At 42.1% G+C, this 24,207-nt stretch overlaps 1 long non-coding RNA gene across 1 annotated transcript; it reads right to left on the bottom strand.

The window, feature by feature from the left end:
- Window positions 1-2,486: 2,486 nt before the first annotated feature.
- LOC142750834 (uncharacterized) lies at window positions 2,487-4,369 on the bottom strand. The gene is made up of 2 exons (XR_012882610.1): window positions 4,205-4,369; window positions 2,487-2,799 (listed from the first exon to the last, which is right to left on the bottom strand). It is a non-coding gene; the product is annotated as an uncharacterized LOC142750834 (long non-coding RNA).
- Window positions 4,370-24,207: the final 19,838 nt, after the last annotated feature.

Raw genomic sequence — 24,207 nt, forward strand, 5'->3', positions numbered from 1 at the left:
CAGTTTGTGCCCCGGAGCTGCTCTTCCTATTGTAACTATGGACAGGAAGTTTCATCCAATGTCAGACATTTTTGAGGCTGTGCAGTTGTCTCATTTAGTCACCCGGTCACAGATCCCCTATTTAGTTATACCCAGATACTTCACTGCTGTCTCCTCCATCTTACTCCTTTCCTCTTTCCACATCTATCGTTCCTTTTTCCCAATTAGCATTTTCCCAATTTTGCAAATTGCTTCACGATATGCCAGACGTAAAATTGGTGAAACAAATTGGCTATTATTTGGCAAAAGCAAATCTCAAGCATGGCCAATTGATTTGACTAATGGCTAGCGAATCAGGCACCGCTTGGTGAATGCGCGTAAGACAACATCGGTAGAAACATTTACAATGCGATAGAAACGGCCACATAACAGCCCACATACTAACGAAAGTGTTTTTAGCTGTTATCATGCGTAGGAACCTAAACGCTTCTTAGACAATGTATGGTTATGGTTGGTATTTAACCCATTCTTGGCCATTTTTGCCCTGATTTTATCCTAATATCTGCAGGCCTATTAAACGCGAGTGTATAGAAGCCGTTATGTAATTTCATTTTGTGCCGTTCAACTTTCTAGAAATGACATTTCATAAAGATGCCGAGGGGAATAAAGGGAAGTGTCTTAGACAATTGGAATCGTTCACAAAAATGTTGTGACAACGCTCGGCCTGCCCCCTGCTGACCTTTCCCATGGGGTGTTTGATATCACATACGCTCCCGTGCGCTACGGAATAAATCCTCTTTAAGGCTCTGTTCACATAGGGTTTGAGCCTTCAGTCAAAGGTAATCATCGAAAGAATTGCCCAATGTATACCTCCGGCTGAAGGGTACCACGTATGCCACTGTATAGTTTCGCCACAGGCTCCCATAGTAATAAAAAAACTTTTTTTTACTGTATCCCTCAGTATAGAATAGCATAGAATACTACGCTATTCTATACAGCAAAAATAAAAAAAATCTGCCGACGTATACCGGCCCAATGTATAAGAAAAAGGACGCCCGTATGTGCCGTGTGCTTTCCTGGGTCATACGCCGAATGTTCAACTCCAACACGACGAGAACAGAGCCTTACATGTCAACGCTTTATGACGACCATGTTGGTTTAGTAGTTGCATATATTGTTTAACCTCTTAATGACCGCCAATACATCTTTTTACGGCGCTGTAGAGCAAGTCATGTGCGGCCACGCTGGAGCGGGTGTGCAGCTGCCTTATGATAGTTTAGCTCCAGCTCTAACGGCCCAGGATCGGAGGAGCCTCTGAAAGGAGGAACCGTGTAAAAACAAAGATAATCTGTTTCAAAACGTGTGGGGTCTTCTGTTATCATGTGAAGGCTCAACTTTCTGGGCTTCTGTGAGTATAAGCTCTACAGTGAGGGAACCTTATCAAACAACACTCCATGTCTCAGCTTCCTAGACTTTGATTAATATAAGAGGTGGTAGGTGAAATCGTGTGACCACAAGAAGAAAAGGGAAGTAGGAAATATATGGGGCCCTTGGAGAGAGAAGGCCCTGGTTGGCCCCATCTTTTTTGTTACAGGTTGGTGAGAATTTGTGCAGGACTCCCCTCTCCAGAGAAAATCAGCCCAAGGGTCATGGAAAGTACCGGGAGGGGGTAAGAAAGCCAGTCCCTTCTGTCCTGGGTGACAAAACCCGGCACCATAATTGAGGGTCCAATTTGTTCACTGCTATGGGGTCCCCTTTCTGCTATGTACATCACTGCCCGTTTGGACTAGCAGATTGTAGCCGATCCCTCTGCCTGGATTACCCTTTGATAACCATTCATTATTGAGGGACCTACTTGGTGAGAGGTGTAATTGAACCTCTGAGACCCCAATGCTAAATCTGTAATGGGTCCCAAACTATCACCTCTTATTCATAGCACTGGTATCCTCTAATGAGGCAAAGGGCCTTTTTGGAACCCCCAGTCTCTAGCAACTGCAACCTCTCTACCCCCTGATATGTGCCTGGTTACTCTACTCTTGCTGATAATCTCTTAAAGGGGTTTTCCCATACTCAATATTTATCACCTATCCACAAGATAGGTGATAAATATCTGATCGGTGCGGGTCCGACCGTTGGGACCCCCACCAATCACAAGAATGGGTTTACCTTGCCGTTCCTGGAAGCCCCATAGGAAAGGAGCGGTAGTGCGCATGCTCGGCCACCGATCCTTTAATTACTATGGGGCTGCCGAAGATAGCGTTAGTCAGCCCCATAAAAATGGATAGATCGGTGGTCGAGTATGCGCACTACCGCTCCATTCCTATGGGGCTCCCAGGAACGGCCAGGTAAACCCATTCTTATGATTGGTGGGGGTCTCACTGATCAGATATTTATCACCTTTCCTGTGAATAGCTGATTAATAAAGATTATGAGAAAACCCCCTTTAACTCTTTATGGCCTAGTAGGTCATGGGGTAAGGAGTTGCCCACAGGGGAAAATTCCAAAAGTAGATTTATCCAATGTTTTTAATGCCCAGTACTTTATCCTCCGTCGTCTGTATATCATGCCAACATAACAAGCCTGGTTTTCTCTGTCTCGGAAGAGATATTTGTGTCAAGCTTTGAGCTGCTCCGTACTGTAAGAGAATAAAATAATCACACTCCACAGTGATTTGCAGATGGCAGATCAGCAGCGGGTAGATGGGTTTTAGTGGCGGCCTCAGTAGGGGGTTCAGGACTTGCTTCCATGGTGCTGGAGTTATTATTTCTCATTGTTTTCTACCTAACTTGGCACAGACAAGCTCCTTCAAAGATTTCAGCACTGGAGGGTAGAGAGGGAAAGAAACAGCCAGCAGGTAATCACATAATATTCTTTTACCAGAGCAAGTGAATAACCGGCAATCACAGTCCATTACAGAAGTCAGTAGACCATGGATAAGATGTTTTCTACCATGAATGTTGCCCGAACCAATTCTTGGGAATGGACTGGGAATGCCCTAGGTACCAGGTCCGGACCACCAGATCGGTAATACTATGTAATGAGAATCTCATCCTAATCCGGGGTCGGACTCTCCTAACAGAGTACCAGGACATCTTCTGGGAAGCCCAGGTTCTAGAACAGTGATGGGCCCCAAAGGTCAAGCAGAAGACAACTGAAGTTGATTTGGAGCCCATGGCTTACTGCTAGGAACACTTTTAGGATGTTCTTTGGTGGTAGGCCCTTAAAAATATTTCCTCTGGTGACCCGGAGGCACCCCAGTCCGACACTGTCCTAACCAATCTTGTTGATGCCCCCAAACCATCATTCGAGTGGACCACAATACAACATATTCTATATGGCAATGGTGAGCATATGTGGTGCCCCTCTGCTAGCCCACATCCTCTTCGGCCACTGACAACAACCCAAGCGGAGTACATCTTTTACCTACTTACTTGGCAAATCTTGTCTCATAACAGCTTCAATAAGAGTCAGGGAGACGGAAAGTGATATGCTTTACCCTGTTGGCACTGCTCAGCTGCCAGGAGGGATGTCGGGGTTAGAGGAGCTGTGGAAGGGGATAGTCATTTGGCATAGGTGTTGCACCCACTCTATTGGTATTGTTGTGGTCTGAGTGGTGCAAAGAATCTAGTTGGCCCAAAAACGCCTCTGCCACATAAGAGGACACCAGTTATGTAGATGGCATGTGGAGGTTGGGTCTCCTGGTCCAAATTTTGCATTGCAACCAAGGAGTTTCAAGATAGGAGTCTAATTCTCGAGGCATTTACTTGGGGTGCTTAAAGGGTATCTAAAAATAAGTGGCTTATGCTGGCAAGTTCCCTTCAGGCTCTACCAACCCTTCAGTCTGTCTGTTATATAGTTGTGTCGAAAAATGGAAAACCGGTGAATGGTTCTCATTCAATACCAATCCCATGTTTACACGGTAGTGGCCCCATATGTGTTAATTGTGCCTAAATGTGGCGGTAGTCATATCTGGATAGGAACTTCTGGGCCCAACTTCATTAAAAAAATTAGTAACGTTAACTATTTTCATGCCAATAAAATATTTCATACTATTGGCATAAATTAATCAAAAAGACTCTTAGGATATCGGGGCTGAATACGGCCATTTTGAATGTTTTATATAAAATATTTAAAGGCTATGTCCACAATTTTGTACTATCCCAATGGATCCAAAACAAAAAATGAAGCAATTTTGCTAAAAGTCTTAGTTAAAAAAATCTCCTACCGTTATGTGTCTGCAGCTCCTATGCAGCTCCATGGTAACAGACAGCAAACAAACCTTGTGTAGTCTGATGCTGCAGTCATACTCTCTTTTATCTGTCTTGGTGACTTACCGAGTGTACGTCAGCATAAAGTAAAGGGAGGAAGAAAGTAGAGTATGACTGCAGTATTTGACTACACAAGATTTCTTTGTTGTCTGTTACCATGGAGACACATAGGTCTGCATTGGAGCTGTAAGAACAAAACGGTGTGACATTTTTAATGAAGACCTTTTGCAAAATTGCTTCATTTTTAATCTTAGATGCAACGGGACGATTAAAAGAGGTGGACATATTTCTAACTGGTCTATAATGACTTCTACTGTGCTATGCTGAATTTAAAGGGTAACTCCGAGAAAGTATCCTTTAGCCTCCATAAGAATAAGATTTTATGCGGACATTGGGTGGCAACAAATCACCGTTATTGAGACTTTAGCGCAACCCCAATGTTTCTCTAGGAAAGAAAACATTTTGAGCGATTTGCAACAATTTTGAAAATTTCCCCAAAATTTTCTATTGTTGTGCAGCTTTTTCCCCCCATGCGAGTTGTGGTAATGTGGGCTCAACTTCTGGACGACCAAATGTTTTCATGAAGAATTTTGGCAAATGCTATCCCTAAACATGTTTGGTAGCTGTCCAGCAATATCAGGGCAGGGATACTATAGAGCAGAATGGCCGCTGATACATTGCACCAGAAATTCTGCGCTTTGCATTTCCAAGGGAAGTCTTTATTCTGTATTTTGTTGTAGGTGTTGAGTTTTACATAATGCCATTAGGTTCTAGGACACGGTGTGAGTCCATGTAGTGCTGCACTGAGGTGGCAGGAGGTTGTCAGGGTCTCAGGCAGTCCTGGAGGGAGATCTACGTAAGGAGGAAACCTGTCAGAAAGAGAAGGTTAATCAAGCGCGTCAGGACTACCCAAGGGCCCCGCAGCTTTTGCCTGTGGCTGACAGGGAGAAAATGAAGGCAGAGCAGCCAGGTACTGATGGCATCTCAGCTGGATAAGGATGGGGCACAAACTATGAGAATAAAATCAAGTGACGGGAGCGGTGGACTCGCAGAAGACTCTCCCGAGACCTCCGCTCTACACCATAAAAAGTAGAACAACCCCCTTTTGCTTCCTAATGTTTGCTGCTATCTCTTAAGAAAGTTTGTGCGTGTCATGTATTTCTAGTTCAAAATTTACCGAATACAACAAATTCAAAATTTACTAAAAGTTACATTTTTCTTCAAATTCCAATATAAGAAATTCTACCCAAAATCAAAAATTTCACATTAACTAAAAATATCACACCAAAAAAACGGTGACCGCACACTGCGAACACCAATGTCACCTAAGCCACTAAATATAAATAAATATGCATTACTGCTGAATCTACTTACAATAGGGAGGTTCTTAGCGCATATTTTGTGCAAATTGTGTGAGCCCACCTGCCACGACAAGGCGACCTCTATCAGGTGGGAACCTACGCTGCACATACACCCAGAACTGGGACTAACCCTACATATATACCTGGGGATGGTAGGAACCAGCATTAAACTAACTAAAATCACCCAGGGCAGAATGGGAGGAGTGCAAGATCAACAATGGAGGCAGTCACTAACCCCACATATCATCTATCTATCTATCTATCTATCTATCTATCTATCTATCTATCTATCTATCTATCTATCTATCTATCTATCTATCTATCTATCTATCTATCTGTCTGTCTGTCTGTCTGTCTGTCTGTCTATCTATCTCATATCTATCTATCTATCTATCTATCTATCTATCTATCTATCTATCTATCTATCTATCTATCTATCTATCTATCTATCTATCTATCTATCTATCTATCTATCTGTCTATCTATCTCATATCTATCTATCTATCTATCTATCTATCTATCTATCTATCTATCTATCTATCTATCTATCTATCTATCTATCTATCTATCTATCTATCTGTCTGTCTGTCTGTCTGTCTGTCTGTCTATCTATCTCATATCTATCTATCTATCTATCTATCTATCTATCTATCTATCTATCTATCTATCTATCTATCTATCTATCTATCTATCTATCTATCTATCTATCTGTCTATCTATCTCATATCTATCTATCTATCTATCTATCTATCTATCTATCTATCTATCTATCTATCTATCTATCTATCTATCTATCTATCTATCTATCTATCTATCTATCTATCTATCTATCTATCTGTCTGTCTGTCTATCTATCTCATCTATCTATCTATCTATCTATCTATCTATCTATCTATCTATCTATCTATCTATCTATCTATCTATCTATCTATCTATCTATCTATCTATCTATCTATCTGTCTGTCTGTCTGTCTGTCTGTCTGTCTGTCTGTCTGTCTGTCTGTCTGTCTGTCTGTCTGTCTGTCTGTCTGTCTATCTATCTATCTATCTATCTATCTATCTATCTATCTATCTATCTATCTATCTATCTATCTATCTATCTATCTATCTATCTATCTATCTATCTATCTAGTCCACCATCCAGCAGCACCAGTCAGGGTTATGGGTGGGTGCGCGCCCTGGGAGCTTGATCACAGCTCCAAGTCTCCTGTAGTCGTCCAAGAATAGGCAGCACTCCAAGTCACAGTGGAAAAAAATAGCTTTTTATTAGCCCTTGTGCAACGTTTCGGCTCTACATGTGGAGCCTTTTTCAAGCAACAGAGGATCCAAAATAGACACAGTGAATACTTGAGATGAATTTTGTATAAATGATCTGAAAAAGATACATAGTGTTAAAAATTTCAGATTATTATATGAATATTTTATACACAAATCCATGTACACAAAGGATATGTTACCCGCACATCCTCCCTGCGGGCACGTGTGTTCCTAGATTACCCCAAACATGACAAAATCAACATTGAGTCCATTAATAAAATCATATTAAAATACTGGCCCGCGCTGAGACAAAGTTTACCGCATATTCCTGAAATTCAAAACAATCCCTTATTTTCATATCGGAGATCACCAAATTTACAAGACCGGCTGGTGAATTCGGATAAAGGTCCTGGCAGAACAAACAGACAAACCTATTTTACTAAAAGCAACAGCGGTTGTTATCCCGGCCTCAATTGTATAAATTGTTCTTTGATACAAAAAGGACCAAAATTGATTCATCCGCACTCTAAACGGTCATATGACATAAGGTTTTATTTGAATTGTATATCTGACCATGTTGTATATATTCTGGAGTGTCCTTGTTGCCTCCTGTATGTTGGAGAAACCTCCCTTGAATTTAAGACACGTTTAAACCAACACCCTTATACCATCCTAAAAAAAACGGTTGGATCTCCCAGCAGGGCCGCCATCAGGGGGGTATTAGGGGTACTAGTGTAGGGGGCCCAGCCAAACTTAATTGAAAGGGTGGCCCGGCAACTGCCGCGACTTGCCTTTGGTAGAAAAAAACAGGCCCCTGCAATGGGGCCTGTTCTTTTCACCAAAGCAATGTCGTGAGCTGTGGGCCCCCCTCTCGTCAAACACCGCGGTGAGCTGCGGGCCCCCCTCTCATCACCGCCGCGAAACACCGCTTGCGTGCGCGAACGACCGCAAGCGCGCGCGCGAACGACCGCAAGCGCGCACCCGCGCGCGCAAGACCGCAAGCGCACGCCCACGCACGAACGACCAGGCGCGCCGCCGAGAGGGAGGCGGTGCGCCCGCAACACAAGTCCGATCTACGGGGAAGGACAGCAGCGGCGCACAGTTTACTTACCTGCTGGCCCGCCTCCGACTCCGCCTCCTCGTCGTCCTCCTCCTCCTCCGCCTCCTCCTCCGACTCCGCCTCCTCGTCCTCCGACTCCGCCTCCGCCTCCTCCTCCTTCTTCTCCAGAGCGTAGCTGAGTAAGGAGAGGGGGAGGAGTCCAGTACTTGCGCGGCGGCAGGAGTTACACGATCCCCGCCATGTTCTGGAGCCTGGAGGTGAAGGACTGGACATCTGGACCGAAGACATCGCCTGAAGAGGACTGGAGTGGGAGCAGCTCTTCTGACACGGTGAGTAAAGTGTTGAAAGTGCTGTTTATGTATGGCCCTGTTCACACAGAGTATTTTGCAGGCAGAAAAAAATCTGCCTCAAAATTCCTTACAGAATTTTGAGGCAGATTTTGACTTGCCCACACTATCTTGCCGCATTTTTTGCTGCGTTTTTTGCCCGCGGCGATTGAGGACAGCAGACAAAAAACGCAGCTAAAAATGCATTTTCTGCCTCCCATTGATTTTGATGGGAGGTCAGAGGCGGAACCGCGGCAAGAAAGGACGTGCTGCTTTTTCTTTTTTCCGCGACTGGCTCCCATTGATTTCAGATTAAATCAATGGGAGGCGGTTTTGGAAGTTTTTTGGTGCTGATTCTGACGCAGCGTCCGAGTCAATATCAAGGCCCAAAAACTCTGTGAACTGGGCCTTATTGTTAGGGCTTATTCAGACGAACGTGTAATACGTCCGTGCAACGCGCGTGATTTTCACGCGCCTCGCGCGGTCCTATGTTACTCTATGGGGCCGTGCAGACTGTCAGTGATTTTCACGCAGCGTGTGTCCGTGTGTCCGCTGCGTAAAACTCACGACATGTTAGATATTTGTGCATTGTTCGCGCATCACGCACCCATTGAAGTCAATGGGTGGGTGAAAATCACGCCCAGCACTTCCGCAGCCGTATAAACTATGAATGAAAACAGAAAAGCACCACGTGCTACAAACATACAAACAGAGTGTCATAATGATGGCGGCTGCGCGAAAGTCACGCAGCCGCGCATCATACGCTCCTGACACACGGAGCTGTTATGGACCTTTTGAATGCGCAAAACGCCACGTTTTTGCGCACGCAAAAAGCACACGCTCGTGTGAATCCGGCCTTAGGGTAGGAACACACTAGGCATGAACACTGCGGATTTTATGCAACACATTTTATTGTGGAAAATCCGCAGCGTATTACAGTCGCAGCAGAGGGGATGAGATTAGAACAAATCTCATCCACACGCTGCAAAAATAATGGACCTGCAGTGTGACTTTTTGGCTTTTTAAGCCGCAGCGTGTCAATGTATTCTGTGGAATCGCCGCTCCTCTGTTGCAGAAATGCTGCGGTTCTGCCGCAAAAATCACAAATGAGGAAAAAAAAAAAGGTACTTTTTTACATTTATAAAAAAGTTTAGACTTGCCCCGGCCGTAGTCCTGGTGACGCGATCCTCTATTCTTAGCGTAGCCCCGCCTCCTGTCATGACGTTTCATCCCATGTGACTGATGCAGCGGTCACATGGTCTACAGCGTCATCCCAGGAGGCGGGGCTACGTTCAGAAGAGAGAGATGCGTCACCAGGACTATGGCCGGGGCAAGTCTAAACTTTTTTTTCCCTGCAGGATTCCCGCAGCGGACACGCCTCACGAAACCTGCACCACTATTTGGTGCGGTTTTGCTGTCGGAATTCCCTGCGGCTACCGGGGCGGATAAGCTGTGGAGTATTACTCAGCATATCCGCCTAGTGTGTCCCTTATGATGTCGCTCCTGGAGCTGCTGCCGCTCTCTAAATAGGCAGTTGGTCCAGTAGAATTTGGAATTATTTTTTTTTGTGAACCAGCTTAAAAAAATACAAAACTTTTGTGTTAGGGCCTGTTCACATCACCGTTCGCTTCCGTTCTGGGGTTCCATCTGAGGTTTCTGTCAGGTGAACCCCGCAACGAAAAGTGAAAGTGACAGCACAGGCAGTGGCAGTGACAGTGACAGGCAGTATTATAGTAGTTATATTCTTGTATATAGGGGCGGTATTATAGTAGTTATATTCTTGTATATAGGGGCAGTATTATCGTAGTTATATTCTTCTATATAGGGGGCAGTATTATAGTAGTTATATTCTTGTATATAGGGGCAGTATTATAGTAGTTATATTCTTGTATATAGGGGCAGTATTATAGTAGTTATATTCTTGTATATAGGAGCAGTATTATAGTAGTTATATTCTTGTATATAGGGGGCAGTATTATAGTAGTTATATTCTTCTATATAGGGGGCAGTATTATAGTAGTTATATTCTTGTATATAGGGGGCAGTATTATAGTAGTTATATTCTTGTATATAGGGAGCAGTATTATAGTAGTTATATTCTTGTATATAGGAGCAGTATTATAGTAGTTATATTCTTGTATATAGGGGGCAGTATTATAGTAGTTATATTCTTGTATATAGGGGCAGTATTATAGTAGTTATATTCTTGTATATAGGAGCAGTATTATAGTAGTTATATTCTTCTATATAGGGGGCAGTATTATAGTAGTTATATTCTTGTATATAGGGGGCAGTATTATAGTAGTTATATTCTTGTATATAGGGAGCAGTATTATAGTAGTTATATTCTTGTATATAGGAGCAGTATTATAGTAGTTATATTCTTGTATATAGGGGGCAGTATTATAGTAGTTATATTCTTGTATATAGGGGCAGTATTATAGTAGTTATATTCTTGTATATAGGGGGCAGTATTATAGTAGTTATATTCTTGTATATAGGAGCAGTATTATAGTAGTTATATTCTTGTATATAGGGGCAGTATTATAGTAGTTATATTCTTGTATATAGGGGGCAGTATTATAGTAGTTATATTCTTGTATATAGGGGGCAGTATTATAGTAGTTATATTCTTGTATATAGGGGGCAGTATTATAGTAGTTATATTCTTGTATATAGGGGACAGTATTATAGTAGTTATATTCTTGTATATAGGGGGCAGTATTATAGTAGTTATATTCTTGTATATAGGAGCAGTATTATAGTAGATATATTCTTGTATATAGGGGCAGTATTATAGTAGTTATATTCTTGTATATAGGGGGCAGTATTATAGTAGTTATATTCTTGTATATAGGGGCAGTATTATAGTAGTTATATTCTTGTATATAGGAGCAGTATTATAGTAGTTATATTCTTGTATATAGGGGGCAGTATTATAGTAGTTATATTCTTGTATATAGGGGACAGTATTATAGTAGTTATATTCTTGTATATAGGAGCAGTATTATAGTAGTTATATTCTTGTATATAGGGGACAGTATTATAGTAGTTATATTCTTGTATATAGGAGCAGTATTATAGTAGTTATATTCTTGTATATAGGAGCAGTATTATAGTAGTTATATTCTTGTATATAGGGGCAGTATTATAGTAGTTATATTATTGTATATAGGGGCAGTATTATAGTAGTTATATTCTTGTATATAGGGGGCAGTATTATAGTAATTATATTCTTATATATAGGGGCAGTATTATAGTAGTTATATTCTTGTATATAGGAGGCAGTATTATAGTAGTTATATTCTTGTATATAGGAGCAGTATTATAGTAGTTATATTCTTGTATATATGGGCAGCATTATAGTAGTTATATTCTTGTATATAGGGGCAGTATTATAGTAGTTATATTCTTGTATATAGGGGCAGTATTATAGTAGTTATATTCTTGTATATAGGGGCAGTATTATAGGAGTTATATTCTTGTATATAGAGGGCAGTAGTATAGTAGTTATATTCTTGTATATAGGAGCAGTATTATAGTAGTTATATTCTTGTATATAGGGGCAGTATTATAGTAGTTATATTCTTGTATATAGGGGCAGTATTATAGCAGTTATATTCTTGTATATAGGAGCAGTATTATAGTAGTTATATTCTTGTATATAGGGGCAGTATTATAGTAGTTATATTCTTGTATATAGGGGCAGTATTATAGTAGTTATATTCTTGTATATAGGAGGCAGTATTATAGTAGTTATATTCTTGTATATAGGGGCAGTATTATAGTAGTTATATTCTTGTATATATGGGCAGCATTATAGTAGTTATATTCTTGTATATAGGGGGCAGTATTATAGTTGTTATACTATTGTACATACCTTAAAGGGTAACTAAACAAAACTTCTGACATGTCAGAAGTTTTGATCGGTGGGGGTCTAAGCGCTGTCTCCCCTATTTCTAGGGCTGTATGCAGTATTTTAGTGCCCCCACCCCCATAGTATAAGGCGTTCCTGTGGGCTCCATCCGCTGCCTGTGTCTATTGTACACTTAGTTTTCAGCTCTGTGATTGATTCCTTGTTTATCGAGTATCTCTGACGGACAAGAGGGGGCAAGTTATCCGTATAGCTATAATGTCCAGGATCAATAAATGATGATGTCAAAGCAGAATTATTGGGGTTCTCCACTTCTGACCATCCATTTGTGATAGTTTTGAGAATAACTGGTTCACAGGGTGCTTAAGGGTGCTGTTCAGAAGGGTGCTGAGACTAAGACCCCCTGCACACAACAGGCCGTGCACATTGCCGTGTACATTCATTTCAGTGAGCCTGGACCGCAAAATGCGTCAGTAATAAGACATGTCCTAACATGTCCAGGCTCCCGGGCAATGCACGGACTGTGGAAACCACGGTCGTGTGGATGGGCCCATAGAAATAAATGGGACCTCAATTCACTCACAGATTTACGGGTGAATTGCGGCCGCAAAAACACGTTTGTGTGCATGATCCTTAAGTGTTTCTGCCCTTCTTTCAGTGGCCACTAGGGGCGCATGGTAAGGTGAGCTTATTCCATCCATTCACATGTTGTGGTGCTGTGGGGTGGGGTCTGTTGCTGTGGTGCTGCACTTGTGGGGGACGTGCCTCAGAGCCAAAGAGACTTGGCGTGGCCTGGCAGCATGGGTGCTTTTGGGCCTCTGGGTTGCTCCCTCTGCTGGAGCGGTGCTGTAGTAGCAGTGGCCGCCATACGGTGCTGCAACCGATAGAGTAGGGACCCACTTTGAAGAGGACGCCGTGAAGTGGCTTGTATACAATTTGATCAAAATTTTAACAAAGAACCTCACGTTCATGCTTATAAATTTTTTCCTCTAGACCAAGGTATAAGAAATGGATGTGCGGTCCATGTCTAGTTCTGCTATACTGACACAACCCCATATATACAATACATAAGAGACAACAACGTTTCATCAGCACATTCCAACAAAACGCGTATACAGGAGCACGGACACCTAGGGCCGGGCTCCCACGTAGCGCAAACGCTGTGGAATTTCCACAATGGAATGTTGTGTGCCAAAACTCCGCAGCATTTACAGTAGCAGCAAAGTGGATGAGCTTTCGAAAATCTCATGCCCACGCTGCGGAAAAAAAGCGCAGCGTAAACGTTCATAAATTGACCCGCGGTGCAGAATTTAATTCCATGTCAATTTACGCTGCGTTTTTGTTGATTTTCCGCTGCGGGTTTTCCCCATTGATTTTAATGAGGATGCAAATCCCGCAACAGAAAGCCAAGTGTTGCGACTTTTGTGGCGTAATCGCAGTGTTTACCCTGAAAAAAATCGCAACTCCCGGAAAAATAAAAAAAATCCTTCCCAGAACGCCCTCTTCTTTCCTGCAGTCTGGCCTCCTGGGATGACTTTTCATCCCATGTGACCGCTGCATCCAATCACAGGCTGCAGTATCACATGGCCTGCAACGTCATCCAGGGAGGCCGGAGCGGACGTCAGGGGAGGGAGGGGGTAAGTATGAGCGGCTTTCTTCCGTAGCGGGAATTCCGTTCGAAACACTGCACCACAATGATGTGATTTTTCGGACGGAATGTACTGCGCGTTTCAGGTCGGATACGGTGAGTGATTTTTACGCAGCGTATCCGTCCCGTGGAAACCCGGCCTTAGACTGCAAACAATACAATATCCAAAAAGTTGGCATTAGTGTTCGCAGAGTGCTGTCGCCATTTTTGGATATCGTATTGTTTTCCGTCTTAGGCGTCCTTGCACCTGTATACAGGTTTTGTTTTTATTTTGTTGGAATGTGCTGATCAAACTTTGTTGTCTCATATATATATATATACACCTCATAGAGGTCACCTTGTCGTGGCAGGTGGGCTCACACAATTTGATCAAAATGCACACTAAGCATCTCACTACTGTAAGTATATAGTGTGCGCAGTGCGCTGTCGCTATTTTCTTTTGTGCTATATATACGGTATGTATATATATATATATGCTGTGTTTTTCCAAATCATCTGTTTTTATAACCGGATTACGCACTTCTCACACACAGCCGGTATCGTGCGAGTCCTGGACAGGTGCTGCATAGGTCTTGTGTATTTAAAGTGACAGTACTCATTACCCATGTCAGGTGTATATTTGGGTGGCAGACATGACTGAGTGCTCAGGTGCAGCCTCTAATAGATAATCCGGGTTCTTAAAACACAATAATAATAATGAATCATCTGTTCAGATCATTCAAGACTCGTCGTTTGTGATAAATTAACTTCTACATCAGATGTGACATGGAGCTGAATGAGATCTGCGCTATGTCACGATGACGCTGTGACGTAATCCGCATCCGCTCTAACACCGATCATTCTGCTACAGGATCAGCGCCTGCAGATTTATTATTAAGGGGAACGTCCAAACGTAATCATTGCATAATGAAAAGTTCTGAAACTGTCTAATATACGTTGTGTTTTAATGCTGCAATATTTTCAAGATCTCTGCTTGCTGTAAGTGAATTGAAAAAATATTTATTACATTTAGAAGCTAAAAATCCATGATATACAGATGCCGTTTGTTACAATGTATCAGTGTAGGTAAGAGCTATTAGCCTAAAATCGATATCTAGATAGACCTATAAGGACAAGGCCACGGACATTAACAATCATTTAAACAATGTGCGCATTCGCGGTAAAACCCAGTGGCTGATACATGTGGCCTTACCCCTAGGGATAGGAACAAAGGGTGGGGAAATAAATCCAGAGCATTCTTGGATGAGGGAGTTTGAAGTGGTCGTCCCATGTGGACAATCCCTTCCCTAATGGCGATCAGCTGAGGACTGCGGGTCCGGCAGTGAGATCTCACACTTAGGCCAGATTCACACGAGCGTGTGCGTTTTGCACGCACAAAAATGCGGCGTTTTGCGCGCACAAAAGGTACATAACAGCTCCGTATGTGTGTCAGCAGCGTATGATGCGTGGCTGCGTGATTTTCGCGCAGCCGCCATCATTATGACACTCCGTTTGTATGTTTGCACGTGGTGCTTTTCTGTTTTCATTCAAACTTTTTACTGCTGTTGCACAAATCACGCGCGGCGCACGGAAGTGCTTCCGTGTGCTGCGCGTGATTTTCACACACCCATTGACCTCAATGGGTGCGTGATGCGCGAAAAACGGCCAAGTATAGGACATGTCGTGAGTTTTACGCAGCAGACGTATGTCCGCTGCATGAAAATCACGGAATGTCTGAACGGCCCCATTGACTAACATAGGTCCGTGAGACGCGTGTGATTTTCACACGCGTATCACGGACGTTAAACACATTCGTGTGAATAAGGCCTTAAGCTGTGTGGGAGCACTATGGGGCATTATACTGTGTAGGGGGCTCTGTGGGAGCATTATTTTGTGTGTGGGAGGCACAATGGCGAGGTATACTCTGTGTGGGGGCACTATGAGCCCATTATAATGTGTGAGAGAGGTACTTTGGGGCCATTGTACTGTGTAAGGGGCACTATGGGGCATTATTCTGTGTGTGGGAGGCACTATGGGGGCATTATACTGTGTGTGGGAGGCACTATACCGTGTGAAGGGCACTATGGGGTGTTATACTGTGTAAGTGGCAGAGTGGGAGCATTATACTGTGTGTGGGAGGCACTATGGGGCATTATACTGTGTTTACGTAGCACTATGGGGCATTATACTGTGTGTGTGTGTGTGTGTGTGTGTGTGTGTGTGTGTGGGAGGCACTATAGGGGCACTATTTTTTGTGTGGTGCACTATAAGGCGTTATACTGTGTAAGGGGCATTGTGGGAGCATTATACTGTGTGTGTGGGAGGCACTATAGGTGCACTATTTTTTATGTGGGGCACTATAAGGCGTTATACTGTGCAAGGGGCATTGTGGGAGCATTATATTGTTTGTAGGAGGCACTATGGGTGCTTTATATTGTTTGTGGGAGTCACTATGGGAGCATTATACTGTGTGTGGGAGGCACAATGTGTGCTTTATACTGTGTAGGTGGCATTATGGGGCATTATACTGTGTGTGGGAGGCACAATGTGTGCTTTATACTGTGTAGGTGGCACTATGGGGCATTATACTGTGTGGAGAGACACTATTGCGGCTGTATGTCGTTTGTGGGGACTGTGGAGGGCACTATTGGAGCATGATATTGTGTGGAGGAGGACCTATGGGGCATGAGACTGAATGAGGGCATAAAACTGTGGGCACAATATGAAGGCAGGATAATGTGTGAATATGCATTACTGGGGCATGATACTTTATGGGGGCACTCTGGGGGCATTATACTGCGTGGGGACACCAAAGGAACAGGGTGTGTATGGACAGGGATTTTGCGGGGTTAGAGCCTTGGTGTAATGTTTAAAAAAAATTTAGGCACCACACAAAACACGCCGCATGAGTTGTCCCTCTTTCCGATTGTTGAAAGTTGAGAGGTATTCTACAAGCCCCAGCATTCTTTCATGGCTGCAGGCCGTCAGGGCATGCTGGGAGTTGTAGTTTTGCAACAGCTGGAGACCTGCAGGTTGGAGATTGCTGGTGTTCAGCTTGCCTAGAAATACACAGCATTAGCTTCAATCACTGTGAGCTGCCGAGACAAATGAAAGCTCCCGCCGCGGACCACAGATCACCTCGGCTCATCGTACCTTGATCACAAAGACGCTAAAAACAACAAAATTAAGAACTGAGTAAATGTATTTGTTCTCACGTCTTGTAAAATGATATAAACAAATGTCTAGACCGACGGGAGCTGGAACGTTTCCTCACAATTGTCTGCTGAACACCTGCGTTAATGAGTGATGGCTGCATGCTAATGACAGGATGTATGCACAGCGTCAGGAGGGGGCTGCTGCTGATCACAGCACAATTACCTGCAGGCTGTTTATCTATACATTAACCTAAATGGACATAAAGAACAATTTATCTCAAATAAGACACTAACACTAAGGCTAGATGGAGAATTCGGATGTGCACTGATGTAGGGGTCCAGGGGCCTTTACCATTAATGTCTTCGTTAGGATAACCTAAACCAACAGTCCGGTTGGCCACTAAAGAAAAGAGGAGTCAGTAAGGGGGTGCGCCCGTAAAAGTGAACATGAACATAGATCTGCACCCAAATTTTTCTTCTGTTACTGTTGATGTCAAAGTGGAGTTTACCGGACAGTCATGTTGGGTTGTGCCATGTTCTAACATGTTTTTGTTCACGGGTACTGTGCCTTTAAGATATGACGATTACACTGTTTACAGGTGGGCTGGCGAGGTCTTGCCAGATGGGCTCCGTGCAACGCTGGGTTCAGACTATAAAAAAGGTATTTTGGCGTACCTCGTGGTCAGAGTGTCCCCTGTGATTAGAGAGCGCACAGGGAGAACATGTCTCGTACGAGTGAAGAACGCATGGGACTGACAGTGTGGCAGAGAACCGGAGGAGTCCTGTGAACAGTATATATTGGGTCATGCCAGTATTCATAGCTGAAAGGGAAATCCTGTGTGTCCTGCTGAGTGCTTTCAGACTGTTTCCAGCGTCTTGACCCTAACCGGATGGGTGGGTAACTTGGGTTTCCTGGGGATAGTGCTCCGTGACTGGAAGAGGTGGTGGGTTTGTCCTGCACGTGGTTGCGGACCACTCCAAGTGTGAATCCTGTACTGAGGGTGAAGACCTAGTCACCCCTGCCACATGTGTGACTTTTAGATACTGTAACCACAAAGCTAAGTGCCCCTCAGAGACTGAACAACCAAGCTAAGTGCCCCATAGAGACTATAACCACCAAGCTAAGTGCCCTTTAGAGACTGTGGCCACCAAGCTAAGTGCCCCATAGAGACTGTGACCACCAAGCTAAGTGCCCTATAGAGACTGTAACCACCAAGCTAAGTGCCCCATAGAGACTGTAACCACCAAGCTAAGTGCCCCATAGAGACTTTGACCACCAAGCTAAGTGCCCCATAGAGACTGTGACCACCAAGCTAAGTGCCCTATAGAGACTGTAACCACCAAGCTAAGTGCCCCATAGAGACTGTAACCACAAAGCTAAGTGCCCTTCAGAGACTGTAACCACCAAGCTAAGTGCCCCATGGAGACTATAACCACCAAGCTAAGTGCCCCATGGAGACTGTAACCACCAAGCTAAGTGCCCCATAGAGACTGTGACCACCAAGTAAGTGCCCCATAGAGACTGTGACCACCAAGCTAAGTGCCCCATAGAGACTGTGACCACCAAGCTAAGTGCCCTATAGAGACTGTAACCACCAAGCTAAGTGCCCCATAGAGACTATAACCACCAAGCTAAGTGCCCTTCAGAGACTGTAACCTCCAAGCTAAGTGCCCTTCAGAGACTGTAACCACCAAGCTAAGTGCCCTTCAGAGACTGTAACCACCAAGCTGTAACCACTATTCTACAAGCCACGATGTGAACCACTACTCTTTGTGCCACAGCCAGAGTAAAAGTCTTGTTTCATTGAACGAAACTGAGTCTGCCTCCATTACTGGTACATCCTCGAATGAGGTCCCATGTCAGGGTCAAGGGTCACACTCACTATCCCAAAGGCTTTTCTTTTTGAAAAAGCTTATGTCATGACCCCAAAGGTACTGAATATTTGACAGCTATTCTAATACCCTATTCGTAAAATTAGAATTAAATGAGCCGTGCCATCTGGACAACCCTTGTCTATATGAGACAATCGTTATCGTTATGAGACCCCTCAATAACATTTATATATACTAATAGAGCATATGGTCAGAGGTTGTAGTGATGAATCAACCCCATCAATAGAGGGGGTCCCTGTTCAGCCTCTTCATTAGCCAGAGCAGAGAACGACTACGAGCTGTGTCTCTCTTTCTCTCTCTGGAGGACCCAGCATGTCAATGTATTACATGGACAGTAATTGATTTATATCAAAATGGTGTAATACTTATTTTCCCCTGTGGTGGCACTGTGGGGAAAATTAAACAATGAAATACTTGCTACCGATTTCACCAATGGATTATAGCTGATCACTACGTGCCCCTTCTCTAAAAAAAAGGATGGTCCAAAGAACTAGTCCAAAGAACTAGTCCAAAGCACCCCCACGCAAACGTCTAATGGGGGGGGGGGGTTCTAATAGATACCCTAATTTAAAGGGGACTGTCCCACAAAATATCCTCTTTACCACACATGGTGGACGATGTAGGGCTCAGAACTTTTTTTTATATATTTTGGGCACCTTCCAGAGGACGATTATTGAAACGAGAAGGGTTAGTCATTTCTAATTGCAATGTGACAAGTTCCTTTAAATTGGCAACATTAATAATGACAATTACCATGCCCCTTGGTCGTACGTTGAAGGCTATTTTGCATAATTCACTGGTAATATTTAAAACTTATACAATGAGGAAAGTTTCATAATTGCAATTTTAGAATAATAAATAAATGAGATTACATCCATAGCGCGGTACGATTAAAATGAACTAATAATAATCTGCGCCACAGGTTCTTAAGAGGCGATCCTAGCGGAGAGCTGCTGTCCTAGAGGACTGCGCCTTCATTACTCCCTACATTACAATATCCTGCACAATTACATTCACATTATGTCTATTTGCGGATGTGATTATTCCTTCCCATTATGCAAATAATCCATAAAACCGTATTACAATCTGCATTTTATATGAGAAATTGTGTGAAAATAAATCTTTGGGATATGCAGATCTGTTAGAAATGAATGATCGTGGGGGTCGTCTGGTTTTAAAAAAAACATGTTTGTCCATTCAGGACCCTCAACTTATAGCCAGAGTAGAAAGTGGCAACAATGAGTGTCTCTCACGCTGGAGGACCCAGCACGTCCGTTCATTACACAGCCCATTGAGTTCAATGTGTACAGTGTAATGCTGCATTTCTCCTCTGGGAGTGCAGCAAGGGATTTAAACACCTGCTGCTAGGATCCCCCACAGATTACAGATAAGCACTGGGGGTTGCAGAAGCGGGACAACCACAGATTAGTAAAAAAGGAGAGAGAGAGAGAGAGATTAGATAGATAGATATATAAGAGATAGATAGATATGAGATAGATATATATGAGATAGATAGATATGAGATAGATAGATATGAGATAGACAGACAGACAGACAGACAGACAGACAGACAGACAGACAGATAGATAGATATGAGATAGATAGATAGATAGATATGAGATAGATAGATATGAGATAGATAGATATTAGATAGATATAGATAGATATGAGATAGAGATGAGATAGATAGATAGATAGATAGATAGATAGATAGATAGATAGATAGATAGATAGATAGATAGATAGATAGATAGATAGAAGAATAGATAGATAGATATGAGATAGATAGATATGAGATAGATAGATAGACAGATATTAGATAGATAGATAGATAGATAGACAGATAATAGATAGATAGATAGATAGATAGATAGATAGATATGAGATGATAGATAGATAGATAGATATTAGATAGATAGATAGATAGATAGATATGAGATAGATAGATAGATAGATATGAGATAGATAGATAGATAGATATGAGATAGATAGATAGATAGATAGATAGATAGATAGATAGATAGATAGATAGATAGATAGATAGATAGATAGATAGATAGATAGATATGAGATAGATAGATAGATATGAGATAGATATGAGATAGATATGAGATAGATATGAGATAGATATGAGATAGATAGATAGATAGATATGAGATAGATAGATAGATAGATATGAGATAGATAGATATGAGATAGATAGATAGATAGATAGATAGATAGATATGAGATAGATAGATAGATAGATAGATAGATAGATAGATGTTATTTCTGTGTTGATGTTTTGTTACTATAGTATTTATATAGAAGTTACTGGATACTTGTCTTTATGTGCTGCTTGGAGTCACCGTCTGACTGTAGTTTATCTGATGAATGTAAATTTATGAAGAAGCGACTTAGTGAATTACATTTTGGATTACATTTGTTTATTTGCTTTCCTGAATTAGAAAACACTGAGCGGAGCCATTAGGGAGAACTCTGCACAAATTGTGAGTGTAAACCCGGACGTGTGGTGCATATACAATTATACATGACGGAGGACAATACAGCTTTTATCAAAACCCCAAGCAAATAGATATCTCTAATCAGCGTCATATGGGAGATATTATAAGGCGGCTACTTACATACTGTATAGAGGAATAGGGTGGGCAGGGACGTAGCTTATATGTTGTATGTGGGTCCCAATGCAAAATCTGTAACAGGGCGACGCACGAAACATGTATAATACGAGTGTCTACATATGTGGGGCACCCTCAGGCACCAGGTCCTGGGAATGATTGCTGCAATCCTTATCTTCACTCTGATCTTATCATTTAAGTCATTAAAACCATTGAAAACGTCAAGTTAAAGATCGTTATATCTTTACCGCTAAACCCTCTATAGCCATAAGCTTACAGGCATAAGAAGGGACGAGACAAGCACGCTAATCAAATTTCTATCCGTAGTCATAGTCATGATTATAAAAGTTATATTCTTGTACATAGGGGGCAGTATTATAGTAGTTATATTCTTGTATATAGGGACAGTATTATAGTAGTTATAGTCTTGTATATAGGAGGCAGTATTATAGTAGTTATATTCTTGTATATAGGGGGCAGTATTATAGTAGTTATATTCTTGTATATAGGGGCAGTATTATAGTAGTTATATTCTTGTATATAGGAGCAGTATTATAGTAGTTATATTCTTGTATATAGGGGCAGTATTATAGTAGTTATATTCTTGTATATAGAGGCAGTATTATAGTAGTTATATTCTTGTATATAGAGGCAGTATTATAGTAGTTATATTCTTGTATATAGGGGGCAGTATTATAGTAGTTATAGTCTTGTATATAGGAGGCAGTATTATAGTAGTTATATTCTTGTATATAGGGGCAGTATTATAGTAGTTATATTCTTGTAGATAGGAGCAGTATTATAGTAGTAATATTCTTGTATATAGGGGCAGTATTATAGTAGTTATATTCTTGTATATAGGGGGCAGTATTAGGGCGGGTTCACACATAGCGGAATTTCACTTAAATTCCGCTGCGGACACTCCGCAGCGTTAATCCGCAGCGGAGCCGTTTCTCCATTGACTTTCACTTTAATTTAGAAGTGTTCGTTTACACGATGCGTACAATTCCGCTGCGGAGCATAGGCTGCGGAGCGGAATTTGGTGTCCGCAGCATGCTCTGTCTGTTGCGGAGCAGTGGCGGACTGGTTGCGGACTCATGGCGGAATTTCTCCATTGACTTCAATGGAGAGTCAAAATTCCGCAATGAAGTCCGCAGATCTTATGTGTGCTGCGGAGCGTATTGTTTTTACTACCATGACATTTCTTCATTCTGGCTGGACCTATGTATTTCTAGGTCTACAGCCAGACTGAGGAAGTCAATGGGGCTCCCGTAATGACGGGAGCGTTGCTAGGAGACGTCTGTAAATAGTCACTGTCCAGGGTGCTGAAAGAGTTACGCGATCAGCAGTAACTGTTTCTGCACCCGGGACAGTGACTACCGATCTCAATATACATGTATCTGTAAAAAAAAATATAAGTTCATACTTACCGAGAACTCCCTGCGTCTGTCTCCAGTCCGGCCTCCCAGGATGACGTTTCAGTGTAAGTGACGGCTGCAGCCAATCACAGGCCAAGCACAGGCTGCAGCGGTCACATGGACTGGAGCGTCATCCAGGGAGGTCGGGCCGGATGCCGAAAGAGGGACGCGTCACCAAGACAACGGGCGGTAAGTATGAAATTCTTTGACTTTCACTAGGGAAAGTGCTGTCCCTTCTCTCTATCCTGCACTGAATAGGGAGAAGAGAAGCACTTTTCCTGCAGTCCGCAGCGGCCAGTCCGCATCAATTTTCTGCACATTTTGTGCAGATCCGCTGCAGAATCTGCAACGCAGATTCTGTGCGGCATTGATGCGGACAGTTGCGGAGGAATTCCGCCATGTGTGGTCATGCCCTTATAGTAGTTATATTCTTGTATATAGGGGGCAGTATTATAGTAGTTATATTCTTGTATATAGAGGCAGTATTATAGTAGTTATATTCTTGTATATAGGAGCAGTATTATAGTAGTTATATTCTTGTATATAGGAGCAGTATTATAGTAGTTATATTCTTGTATATAGGGGCAGTGCTATAGTAGTTATATTCGTGTATATAGGGGCAGTGTTATAGTAGTTATATTCTTGTATATAGGGGGCAGTTAGTAGTTATATTCTTGTATATAGGGATAGTATTATAGTCGTTATATTCTTGTATATAGGGATAGTATTATAGTAGTTATAATCTTGTATGTAGGGGAGTATTATAGTAGTTATATTCTTGTATATAGGGGGCAGTATTATAGTAGTTATATTCTTGTATAATGGGGCAGTATTATAGTAGTTATATTCTTGTATATAGGGGCAGTATTATAGTAGTTATATTCTTGTATATAGGAGCAGTATTATAGTAGTTATATTCGTGTATATAGGAGCAGTATAATAGTAGTTATATTCTTGTATATAGGGGCATTATTATAGTAGTTATATTCTTGTATATAGGGGGCAGTATTATAGTAGTTATATTCTTGTATATAGGGGGCAGTATTATAGTAGTTATATTCTTGTATATAGGAGGCAGTATTATAGTAGTTATATTCTTGTATATAGGGGCAGTATTATAGTAGTTATATTCTTGTATATAGGGGCAGTATTATAGTAGTTATATTCGTGTATATAGGGGGCAGTATTATAGTAGTTATATTCTTGTATATAGGGGCAGTATTATAGTAGTTGTATTCTTGTATATACGGGCAGTATTATAGTAGTTATATTCTTGTATATAGGGGCAGTATTATAGTAGTTATATTCTTGTATATAGGGGGCAGTATTATAGTAGTTATATTGTTGTATATAGGGTGCAGTATTATAGTA

Source organism: Rhinoderma darwinii, chromosome 3 (genome assembly GCF_050947455.1).
Source record: "Rhinoderma darwinii isolate aRhiDar2 chromosome 3, aRhiDar2.hap1, whole genome shotgun sequence".
Lineage (NCBI taxonomy): Eukaryota > Metazoa > Chordata > Amphibia > Anura > Rhinodermatidae > Rhinoderma > Rhinoderma darwinii.